Here is an 11725-nt window from a genome sequence, read left to right on the forward strand (position 1 = left end):
CATAGCCACATCATCATCATCATCATCATCAACAACAACAACATCATCATCATCATCATCATCATCATCATCATCATCATCATCATCATCATCATCATCAAGACCATCATCATCATCATCGTTATTTTTTCTTTTCTTTTTTTATTCAGTGCGTATATAACAGACGTAAAGGATGCATGTTACAAAAATCGAGGTGTTTACCCTGGATACGACCCCAAGCTGAACCAGTTCATGTGGGACAACATTGAACAATGGATCCGTAAGATCTTATTCATCGGGAATAACAGCCAACCTACCAAGTCACGTGATCATCACCACAGGAAGTCTCTACACACTTACCTCCCTGGCAACACGCTACATAAAAGTACCAGTGATGACTTTCTACCGAAGGGACAGTTTTATTGAAAATCTTGAAAATATTATCATAACATTCATTGTAAAATGTTTATTATGCAATTTGTACTGACACAAAGGTGGAAGACATTATTGTAAAAGTAACCGTCCCTCTCCTTACCAACTACTGGAAAACCGTCACATTTGTTACAAATCTACCAATATTTATCTCAATCAGTTTTCTTTTGTAATCACAAAATGTGAAGATTACAAAAAATATAGTTATAAGAACTTAATTCAACAATGAAGGCTACGTTGAATTAAGTTCTTATAACTATATTTACTTCTTTTGGGTAAAGGCTTAAAAATCAATGTTTATGTTAGATGAATCTGATGTCAAGTGAAGAATGGTGAAAAGGGTCGGTAAGGAGAGAGTTAACCAGCCCACTTGTGCCCATCAGTGAGTGTGGTGAATGTTAAAAGTTATGTACAGAGATCGATATTAAAGCTTCAAAAAAAGAAGAAGATACAAATCTGAAAGATTTCAGGGAAAACCCTTCTTCGACAATAACAAATCCAGTGAAAACTTTAATTGGAATCAAAAGTCTGACGTCCGCCCAACAACGAGCAGCTTGATTCTAAACAAAGAAAATCGGTGCTTTTTATTCCTCATGCTGGCTAGACCTTGTTCACATGTCATGTGATCAGAATGTATAAAAGTCAAATATGATCAGATTTATAATGTTTTTCTCCTCTGGGTACACCTTAATGGTCGTGGGAGAAGTATTTCATAAGGGCGCCGCCAATGTTCCGATATTTTAGAACCAATAACTAAGTTACTATGCGTCATTACGACGAAAGTGACGCCACGTCTGTTGGAGCCTTGTATTTACGTTTTTATAGTTTTTGTTATTGACCGAAGAAAGGTTTAACCCTCTCCTTAACAACCATAGGAAAATTGTCACATTCGTTATGATACAACCAAGATATTTCTTATTCAATTTCTTTTGTACACCATGACATTTAATGAACAGTGTGTTGTAGAGCATGTTTTGCAAAAGAAATTATGTATCGCAAGAACTTACTGCTGTTGTGTTTGAGTGATAAAAATATATTTTTGTGTTGGATGGGTGTAATGTTTTGGGTAAAATCCTGAAAATGCTTGGTAAGGAGAGAGTTAAAAGCTTTTAAAAAATCTGAAAGGTTTCGTGCTAAAACCTTTCTTCAACGAATAACGTTAATTCATAACTAATTTGATATCAAGACTGAATCTTAAGTGATGTTTTTTACGCTTTTATAGTTTTCCTTATTGACCGAAGAAAGGTTTAAAGCCTGAAACGTTCCTTATTTGGTATTTTGTATTTTGTTGTTTTCAAAGCTGTTATATTCCTTCTTATACCTAACTTATCTACAGCTCACAGCTTCAGGCAGTTGTTAGTTGTTTTTTTTTCCACAATGCTTTAGGACTAACCCACACCGGAGACTGACTCCGACGACCCGGACTGCCGCCGTCCTCTGCCGTCTTCCAGATAAAGACGTCGAACACGGACAAAATACTAAGAATAAATAGAAGAGCGGCTTGACCTACCCATACGAAGCACCTGACGTCCTGTGTCGTATTTTTTTTTTTTGTTTCGAGCTTCTCTTTATTCTTAGTACTGTGTCCGTGCCCGACGTCTTTATCCGGAAGACGGCAGAGGACGGCAGTGCCGGGTCGTCGGTGTCAGTCTCCGGTGTGGGTTAGCCCTTACACGTTTAGTTTGTAGTTGTTTTGATTTCTTTCCTTTTTAAAAAAATTAACCATGCATTCCCGTTTCATGACATTGTCCTTCATTTTTTGTATCGAAGGCAGCAATCTCAATAAAATCGTTTTATTCTTTGACGTGGCCATGTTGATTATAATATAATAAATGCTATAAATTTTAATAAAACCAAAATCAATATTGTCAAGTTTTTTGCCTCAAAATAAACGTGGTGGTTTGTTTTTGTATTTGTTTGAGTCTTTGAATTTTAAATGTAGATGAAGAAGCGTTTTACACTCTTAAGCAGCTTTAAAAAAATCATAGATTCTACAGTCAAATTATATTATTACCAAGTCAAAATATAGAGCTTATGGGGAATGCAACATTGTTTCATGATGATGACGAAGATGATGATGACGATGATGATGATGATGATGATGATGATGATGATGATGATGATAATGATGAAGCGGTTGTGGAAGTGGTGGTGGTGGTGGTGGTAGTAATAGCACGACGAGTAGTAGTAGTAGTAGTATCACTAGTAGTAGTCGTAGCAGTAGTGGTAGTAGTAGTAGTAGTAGTAGTAGTAGTAGTAGTAGTAGTAGTAGTAGTAGCAGTAGTAGTAGTAGTAGTAGTAGTAGTAGTAGTAGTAGTATAGTAGTATAGTAGTAGTAGTAGTAGTAGTAGTAGTAGTAGTAGTAGTAGTAGTAGTAGTAGTAGTAGTAGTAGTGGTAGTAGTAGTAGTAGTGTAGTGGTAGCAGTGGTAGTAGTAGGAGTAGTAGTAGTAGTAGTAGTAGTATAGTAGTAGTAGTAGTAGTAGTAGTAGTAGTAGTAGTAGATAGTAGTAGTAGTAGTAGTAGTAGTGTAGTAGTAGTAGTAGTAGTAGTAGTAGTAGTAGTAGTAGTAGTAGTAGTAGTGGTAATAGTAGTAGTAGTGGTAATAGTAGTAGTAGTGGTAATAGTAGTAGTAGTAGTAGTAGTAGTAGTAGTAGTAGTAGTAGTAGTAGTAGTAGTAGTAGTAGTAGGAGTGGTAGTAGTAGTAGTACTCATAGTATTGAAATAACGTGAGCTTTCATATGGTGAAATATCCACTAAACGTGCTCAAACCGCTTTACAAGAATGTTTCTATTTTTACGAAAGCCGACAAGTTTATGGGAAGTGTACGGTGGACTATGGGAGGAGGAGGAGGGTGTGTATGTTTTACAAAAACCCAACAAAACCGACCGAAGTGGGCACCAGTGGAAGTGAACCAGGGACTCAGGGCGGTGTACATCAGCGAGGAATGAACCTGGTACTATAGAAAAAGATATCAGAGGGAAATGAACCTGGGACTATGGGAGCCAACTTCCGTGAGCTGAATATTAGTAGAAAATAAGGGGAAGGGGGGTGCGAATAACCTTCATGCGGCGGGGGCGGGAGTGCGTAAAAATTCTGGGTGTATTTGATACAGTAGATTAACTCAGCTAGGACTGGAATTTAATATTAGACCAGGTTTACCGAGAGAGGCAGCGTGGCTCAGCGGCTCAGCGGTATGGTCTTTGCTTCGTACCCAAAAGTTACCGAGTTCGATTACCCGCCTCGTTGTGTCCCCTTGAGCAAGACACCTCGCCCTAGCTGTCTTCCCTTGGAATAGACCTTAAAGACAAACTTCCCCTTGGGGATCAATAAAGGGAATTTTCTTCTTTCTTTTCTTTTCTTTCGTTCTGTGTCTTTTATTCTCCCCGTATCTGTTTTCACTTTCCATGTCGCTTTCTGCCATTGTTCTTGATTCAAACTGTTTGAACGTGTGACTATATGGTCTTGAGGTATGACACTCTCTTCGGATCTGAAGGTTCTTGGTTCGAGCAAGCCTTGCTAAGCCCATAGTTTGATTCCTAGGAAAAGACTATTTACTCACAACCTCTCACCGTGCTCAGGTGTAAAATTAGTACCTGGCTGTTAAAAGCGTGAGAAAAAAATTGCAATATCGCCTAACCGGTGCATGTCTAATTCTACATGTTAGATGTTGCTACTGGCCAAGGGATCCTTTGGAAAGCGCTTTGAACATAATTTGTGGACATTGTGCTATATAGACGCTCTAGTTCAGTCTTTTGCTAGTTCTGACAGTAACCCTTAGCTGAGAAGGTAGCAATTAGAAGTATGTAGTCATTTAGAGCCATTGAATTCATGGAGCCGAGAAACGGATAATAGCAATTGCTTGCTAACCGTCTGTAAGCTAAATACAATAATGGGCTTCATTTAACATTGCTGCAATTGACACTATTTTGCGTTGTTTTCAGAGCATTAAAATTACAACACTGAAAACATTACAATTGGGGTTATCAGACCTGAAGATAACTGCAAACCTTTTACAAGTAATAAATCTCTCCATAATAACAGACTTATCGTACCGGAGTTCCGTCTCCCTACAGGGGTTCAATAACCCGGAAGCCATTCTTCACGATCAAGGGCCATTACCGAGCAGTCGATTATCTTTTAGCCAGTTATTGCCTCCACATTCCCTATCCAAGACTTCCTTGGTTTGCCACGTGCCTCTAGCACTGATTATAGTATGGTGTTGTGTCACACACTAAGCCATAATAATAAGACCAATTAAAGATACCACCACCTGGAGCTAATTGTTCAAGGAAGAGGAAGGAGCTGAAGGCAACAACAGGCAAAAAATATAATCGAATGCTCGGTAATGGCATTCATCCTCTGTAGGGAGACGACACTTCAGTAAGGAAAGGTAGGAGATCAAGAAATAAAATATATAAACATCTTTATCAACAAAACTCACTCTTTGACAAAGAGATAATTGCTCAATTTGACATTGTTTGTAACGATCAAATATGAGCGTAATAATGAAATTATAGTTTTGTGCTGGAAAAAAAAGAGGAAATATTGAAGGTCGATATAAAACGTTCAATTTCCATCACTAGAAATGCTAAAAGCCGTAATTTTAAAACTAAAATTACACCTTTATAACACCAAGATATGAAGTGAGTAGAAAAGTGCCAGAAGACAATAGAGAATAAAAAAATTTTTCGCGGCGGTGGTGGGGTTTGAACCTGCGACCTTATTGGTACGACAACTCCGCCTGGCAGGTGAGAGCGTGGCTCTACCGTGTGAGCTATCCACGAACACAAAATATTCGTTTCAAACTCAAAGTCATTTCTAGATCCCTCTCTCACCCACTTCTTGAGACCGCCGATTCGTTCACCACCATCGCGAAGTAATGTTGACCAGCAGTTAAGCTTAATAGCCAATATTCTCATCACAAACATATAACATAGAAACGATTGAGACATTGAGTATGCTCCGGTGTATGGGGTGAATTTTTAATTCAGAAAAGTGAGTGGAGCAGGCACTTATGTTGGTAACAACAAGATATGAAGTGAGTAGAAAAGTGCCAGAAGACAATAGAGAATAAAAAAATTTTTCGCGGCGGTGGTGGGGTTTGAACCTGCGACCTTATTGGTACGACAACTCCGCCTGGCAGGTGAGAGCGTGGCTCTACCGTGTGAGCTATCCACGAACACAAAATATTCGTTTCAAACTCAAAGTCATTTCTAGATCCCTCTCTCACCCACTTCTTGAGACCGCCGATTCGTTCACCACCATCGCGAAGTAATGTTGACCAGCAGTTAAGCTTAATAGCCAATATTCTCATCACAAACATATAACATAGAAACGATTGAGACATTGAGTATGCTCCGGTGTATGGGGTGAATTTTTAATTCAGAAAAGTGAGTGGAGCAGGCACTTATGTTGGTAACAACAAGATATGAAGTGAGTAGAAAAGTGCCAGAAGACAATAGAGAATAAAAAATTTTTTCGCGGCGGTGGTGGGGTTTGAACCTGCGACCTTATTGGTACGACAACTCCGCCTGGCAGGTGAGAGCGTGGCTCTACCGTGTGAGCTATCCACGAACACAAAATATTCGTTTCAAACTCAAAGTCATTTCTAGATCCCTCTCTCACCCACTTCTTGAGACCGCCGATTCGTTCACCACCATCGCGAAGTAATGTTGACCAGCAGTTAAGCTTAATAGCCAATATTCTCATCACAAACATATAACATAGAAACGATTGAGACTTTGAGTATGCTCCGGTGTATGGGGTGAATTTTTAATTCAGAAAAGTGAGTGGAGCAGGCACTTATGTTGGTAACAACAAGATATGAAGTGAGTAGAAAAGTGCCAGAAGACAATAGAGAATAAAAATTTTTTTTTTTTGAGAGAGGGAGAGGGTGAGAAAGGGATCGCAGGTTCAAACCCCACCACCGCCGCGAAAAAAATTTTTATTCTCTATTGTCTTCTGGCACTTTTCTACTCACTTCATATCTTGTTGTTACCAACATAAGTGCCTGCTCCACTCACTTTTCTGAATTAAACATTTATAACACGATACTTAACAAGTTATTGAAAAGAGACATGCATTTCCTTCCAGCACGTTTGACTAATTTCAAATCAATTTGGTATAAAAATGACATAATGATTCAAACAATTATTTTATTTCCCCCCTTGGGTTATGAAAAGAGGATTATAAAAATACATCTTTCTTCTAGTATATGTCTTTGATTCGATTATTACAAAAAAAATAATGTAAGAATAAGAAAACGTGACCTTTATTCTCAAATCAATAATATATTAGGGTAATTGAAAACGAAATGAATATGTTTATGTGGTGTATATCGCACGTGTGAAAGAAAGAGAGAGAGAGAGAGAGAGAGAGAGAGAGAGAGAGAGAGAGAGAGAGAGAAAATAAGTAGGAGTGAAATATCTGTTCAATCTTAGTTATCGTTTAACATTATAACAAGTGTAACTAAATGACAAATTGCCATATTTATGGACAATAAAGATCTATTATTATTATTATTATTATTATTATTATTATTATTATTATTATTATTATTATTATTATTATTATTATTATTATTATTATTATTATTATATTATTATTAAACCTGATTTTTGTTTCAATTTTCAATTTTGAGCTAAATTTATAAAATGTGAGTAAGACTAATAAACGACTTCACTGAGGAGATTGAGTTTGTTTCTTAAACTTCAAAACTATTATAATAATTCCAAATTCTGAGCAATAGGATTGTATACTCAGTTTTTTTCATCCGGTTCATTCCGACAGAACTATATGTGACCCACACCCTTAAAACGCTATTATGTCTGGATGAATCGGACTCCTAAAATGTATCTAGAATTGAAATAGTCGGGAGAGCGGTCCAAGAAAGACTCAGAGTTTGATACAACTTTGTTTTCTTTTTGGAGAGGTGGATAGCTCTGACAGTTACAAGTAATGCTACCTTCTCCCCGTCCAGGCATAGTTGTCGTAATAGTATGGTCGTGGTTTCGAGCCTCGAGTCCCCATCTCCGCAAAGTTTTTAAATATTTCTATAGGGAATGAGATTTCAAAACAGATTTAAGAGTAGCGCCCCTTTGTTGGAAGTCGCGACTTGACAACCGACAGACGCCATCGCCATTATTAGTACCAATCATTAGCGGGAAGTTCAGTAAGTTTAGTAAGGGTTGTCTCATCTTATTGTATTATTTATCAACATCTTTTATTTTTAATTTGTAGTCTACATCATATTTTGTTAACATTTCATAATGGAGAAAACTAAAGAAAAGATCTACGTTGATTATGATATGCATTTTTGTACAGAAATAGGAATGAAAAAGTATGTATTTGTAGCGCTTGGCTTGTAGTTGGTTTGTTTGCAATAAAGGGACGCTACTCTTCCGCTAATCTCATTCCCTATTGTTTTCTAGCACTTTTCTACTCAATTCATTCTTTAAAATTGAAATGTTGCGAAATACACTATCTTAGAGATTTTCCGGTGTAAAAATCTGTATGTATTCTTCACAATAACGAATAGAAATTAAATCAAAATTTCATTATCTTTCGCTATAAAATACATTTTCTGCATTTAGTTTACCACGAGATATTACCGTTATGACACGGTGGGTCATAATAATAATTCACTGCATTAAAAATTCCGCTTTCCCACATCTATCTTCGTTTCTGTTCAATGTACTTATAACAAATAAAGCGGCGTAGACCTAGCACTGTAAAACATGAAGTTGGGTCTTACTTATTTACTTACTAACTTTTGCAGTTTTGTGGTCTTGTGGTATGACACTTGCTTTCGGGTCAGAAGGTCCTGGGTTCGAGCCTCGCTCGGGCATAGTTGAGTCCTTGGCTGTTTACTTACATTCTCTCACCGTACTTAGGTGTAAAATCAGTACCTGGCCGTAAACAAAGTTGTTTTCTGACCGAAGAAATTATAATATCGCCTAACAGGTGTCATGTCCCGTCCTAATTGTCAAATGTTGCTGTTGGCCAGGGACCCCATGTAAAGCGCTTTGAGCACGTTTAGTGGATATAGCGCTATATAAAAAGCAAATTTTTAAATAAATGATTAACTGGGTTAAGAAATTCCGCTTTTTTTCCTCCTGTTACGTTGTTTCTGTTCAATGAAGCCATCTTACAACAAGGCGACGAAGCAATGTGTAACTTGTAAATGTTGCTGCTCGAAGCTAGAAGAAATAAATGACAATGTAAAATTGAATGTAAACTTCAATATAATATAGGGCACCAGATAAAATGGACGTTTCGGGTTTCCCTTTTATCTACAAAACAGGATGAATGAAACACCACAGACGAAAAAGAAAATGTGGTAGTGGCGTTGTTAGGATTAATAAACAAAAACATTGATGGGCAGGAAATAGAATGTGCTCCTTTGTAAGGAAGCACGAATTAAAATAGAACAATATCTATTTATAAAAGGTGTACAATCAATTAAGTGTAACATGAAATTGGGTCGTACCTCACTACTTATTTAATACTCCTTGCGCCAATATTTCATTTGACCTTATTTGCCACTCTGCTGCCAACAGTTTGGGATTTGGTCTTTGTAGGGAATGTTTTTCTAACTTGCTTATTTCTTTTTCTTTCGAGGATGGGTTGTCGGCCCAATGCTCAACCTCTAACCGAAAATGGGTGAGTTAGACTTTGTCCAGGCTCTCCAACTTTCCACCTGTACGGCATAGTGCAGCGTTGTGATCTAATAAACGGGTAGTGCAGGGGGAATTAACCGCGCCTCTTGACCTTGACCCCCTTTTGACGACGGTCATGACACGGATTCGGTCATTCATGTTGGTTTCTTTCTATATCTTACACTATCACGATGGCAGTCAGCGAGCTCCCTGAGGATATTTCTCAAAATTATTTACTACGAGGGCTCTTTCAGAAATAACCGAAAAATGCCCATTGCTCAGCAACCAGTGGAGATTTTTTAATTCTGTAAACGACATGATATTCCTTATTTCCTTACTAATATTCCCAGAAATTATGAAGTGCATCATTTTGCACAATGAATTTCTAGACGATTTTAAAGATGGCGGCCCACCTTGAAACTTGGTCAAAGGAGGAAATCAGAGCTGTCATACGTTTTTTGAACGCCAAAAGTCTGAATCCTACCGAAATTCATAAAGAACTTCAGAGTGTATATGGTGAGCATGTTATAAGCCGTACACAAGTCTATCACTGGTGTAATTTGTTTGAAGCCGGCCATTCCGACTTGACAGACAGGGAAGGGAGAGGGCGTTCGATAACTGCGACGTCAGAAGACAATGTGAAGCGAGTTGATGAGCTTATTCGTCAAGACAGGAGGTTGAAACTTCATGAAATCGCAAGCAGTCTTGAAATTTCGGAAACTTCTGCCCATAGAATTGTATTTGATGAACTTGTCTACAGATAAGTCAGCGCAAGATGGGTTCCTAAGCAATTGACAGACAATCATAAAGAACAAAGATTGGACAACTGCAGGGAACTTTTGAGAAGAAGCAAGAGCTCACGCAGGGTTCACAGGCATACTGCTAACGCCGGCGGAGACTTTCTAGGGTACGATTTGACTTTTCTTGACAGCATAGTCACCGGTGATGAGACTTGGTTGCACCATTGCACCCCAGAAACAAAGCAAGATTCATTGACATGGAAACATCCATCCTCACCTGTCGCGAAGAAATTTAAAGTCATGCGGTCAGCAAAGAAAATAATGGGAACTGTTTTCTGGGACAGTCGTGGTGTTATTCTGTTCGAAACCTTACAACCTGGAGAAACAATCAATACTGCAAGGTACTGCCAAACTCTTGACAAGCTTAGGGAGGCCATTCGCAGAAAGCGCCCAGAGCAGTTGACCAACGGGGTCATTTTGCAACACGACAACGCTACACCCCACACAGCACGAGTGACGCAAGGTTGGCTAGAGAAATATGGATGGGAGATTTTGCCATACCCACCACACAGTCCAGACCTCGCTCCATCTGATTATCACCTCTTTGGGCCACTGAAACGTGAGCTGGCAGGAAAGCGCTTTGATGTCGATGAAGAGCTTGTTGACCATGTGCGGAAATGGCTACAAAACCTTGACGGAAATTTCTTCCGAGAGGGTATCTATTCCATGGTGCGGCGTTGGCAGAAGTGTGTCGACAGACTTGGCTGTTACGTAGAGAAATGAAGGACGAGTCAAGGTATGAACACGTGCAAAAATTTTGTTGATAGCATAAAAAACGCGGATTTTACAGGCATTTTTCGGTTAATTATGAAAGAGCCCTCGTATATTTGACATCCTGGCAAAAAAAAACACGAGAGGAAGCTTTTTGCCTATAAAAGTATGTTAAAATATTTAAAAAGGAGAACGAAATTTTTGATGTTTTTGCTTCTGTTTATCGAAGCCAACCGAAGAGCGAGAAGCCCCACGACGTGAGTTTTGAGGGAAAAGAAGGCAGTGGATGCCTACTGCTCATACAAAGCAGGGTAAGTGTTCGATTTTAGCTGAGTTTCATTTTTAAAACTACTGTTTAAAGTTACAATCGATTTCTATTTTTCTATGCATCGTCCTCTTCTGCACTGTGTAAATTATCACGACGCTAGACAAGTCATCTCATCGGTCAGTCAGTCATGTGGGTTGTGAAACAAGATTAATTTCAATGAAATGTGTAGTAACTACCGTGATTGCCAGAACTCGGTATTCTGGCTGTAGGACTCCATGGCTAGGATGGGTCCAGATGGCCGGTGAATCACGGAATTACTGAGTTAAAACTAGATATTAAATAGATAAAGTTATAGTTAGTATAAAAATATGGCTTACCCTGAATCTAGTTGTATGGTAGAGGTAAGGTCTGTAAGGAGTAGTTGAAGAAAGTCTAGTGTCCAGAAGTAAGGGTGCAGTAGGCAAGTGTTGCGTAAGAGTAGTGAAGTAAGTCGTCTGTTGTATCGAAGTGTGGTAAGTAAGCGTCGTAAGTCTAGGAGCAAGTGTAGTAAGAATCTGGGTAAGTGTGAAGTGTAGGTAAGTGTGAAGTGTGTGTCGGTAAGTATGTCGTAGGTAAGTCTCTGAATCGAGAGGTCCACTCGGCTTTATATGAGCCGGGTCAGCTCGGGACGAGGCAGAGCGGAAGTAGGAATGACCATTGCCAAGGTCACTAGCCGTACGATTGTTTACGGCTAGAGATCCCTACACTGCTCCCCCCCAAAAAGGGCAGGGTGGCTGGATGTGGGGTACTCACCTGCACCTTTCTGGAGCTCTCGGTATTACAGTGAACTAAAGGAGAGGAGCCCTTACCTAGGGCGTAGCAACAAAAAAGGGGGGTA

The 11725-nt window shown here is 38.9% G+C and overlaps 1 long non-coding RNA gene across 1 annotated transcript in view; it reads left to right on the forward strand.

The window, feature by feature from the left end:
- LOC144975715 (uncharacterized) overlaps positions 1-619 on the forward strand; it is a 15325-nt gene extending 14706 nt beyond the window's left edge. The window contains exon 3 of the long non-coding RNA XR_013645971.1: positions 150-619. This is a non-coding gene — a long non-coding RNA (uncharacterized LOC144975715). The remainder of the gene's footprint in view (positions 1-149) is intronic.
- The last annotated feature ends 11106 nt before the right edge of the window (positions 620-11725 follow it).

Source organism: Berghia stephanieae, chromosome 6, assembly GCF_034508935.2.
Source record: "Berghia stephanieae isolate SIO BIC M18660-M18661 chromosome 6, UCSD_Bste_1.3, whole genome shotgun sequence".
In the NCBI taxonomy this organism is placed as follows: Eukaryota; Metazoa; Mollusca; class Gastropoda; order Nudibranchia; family Aeolidiidae; genus Berghia; species Berghia stephanieae.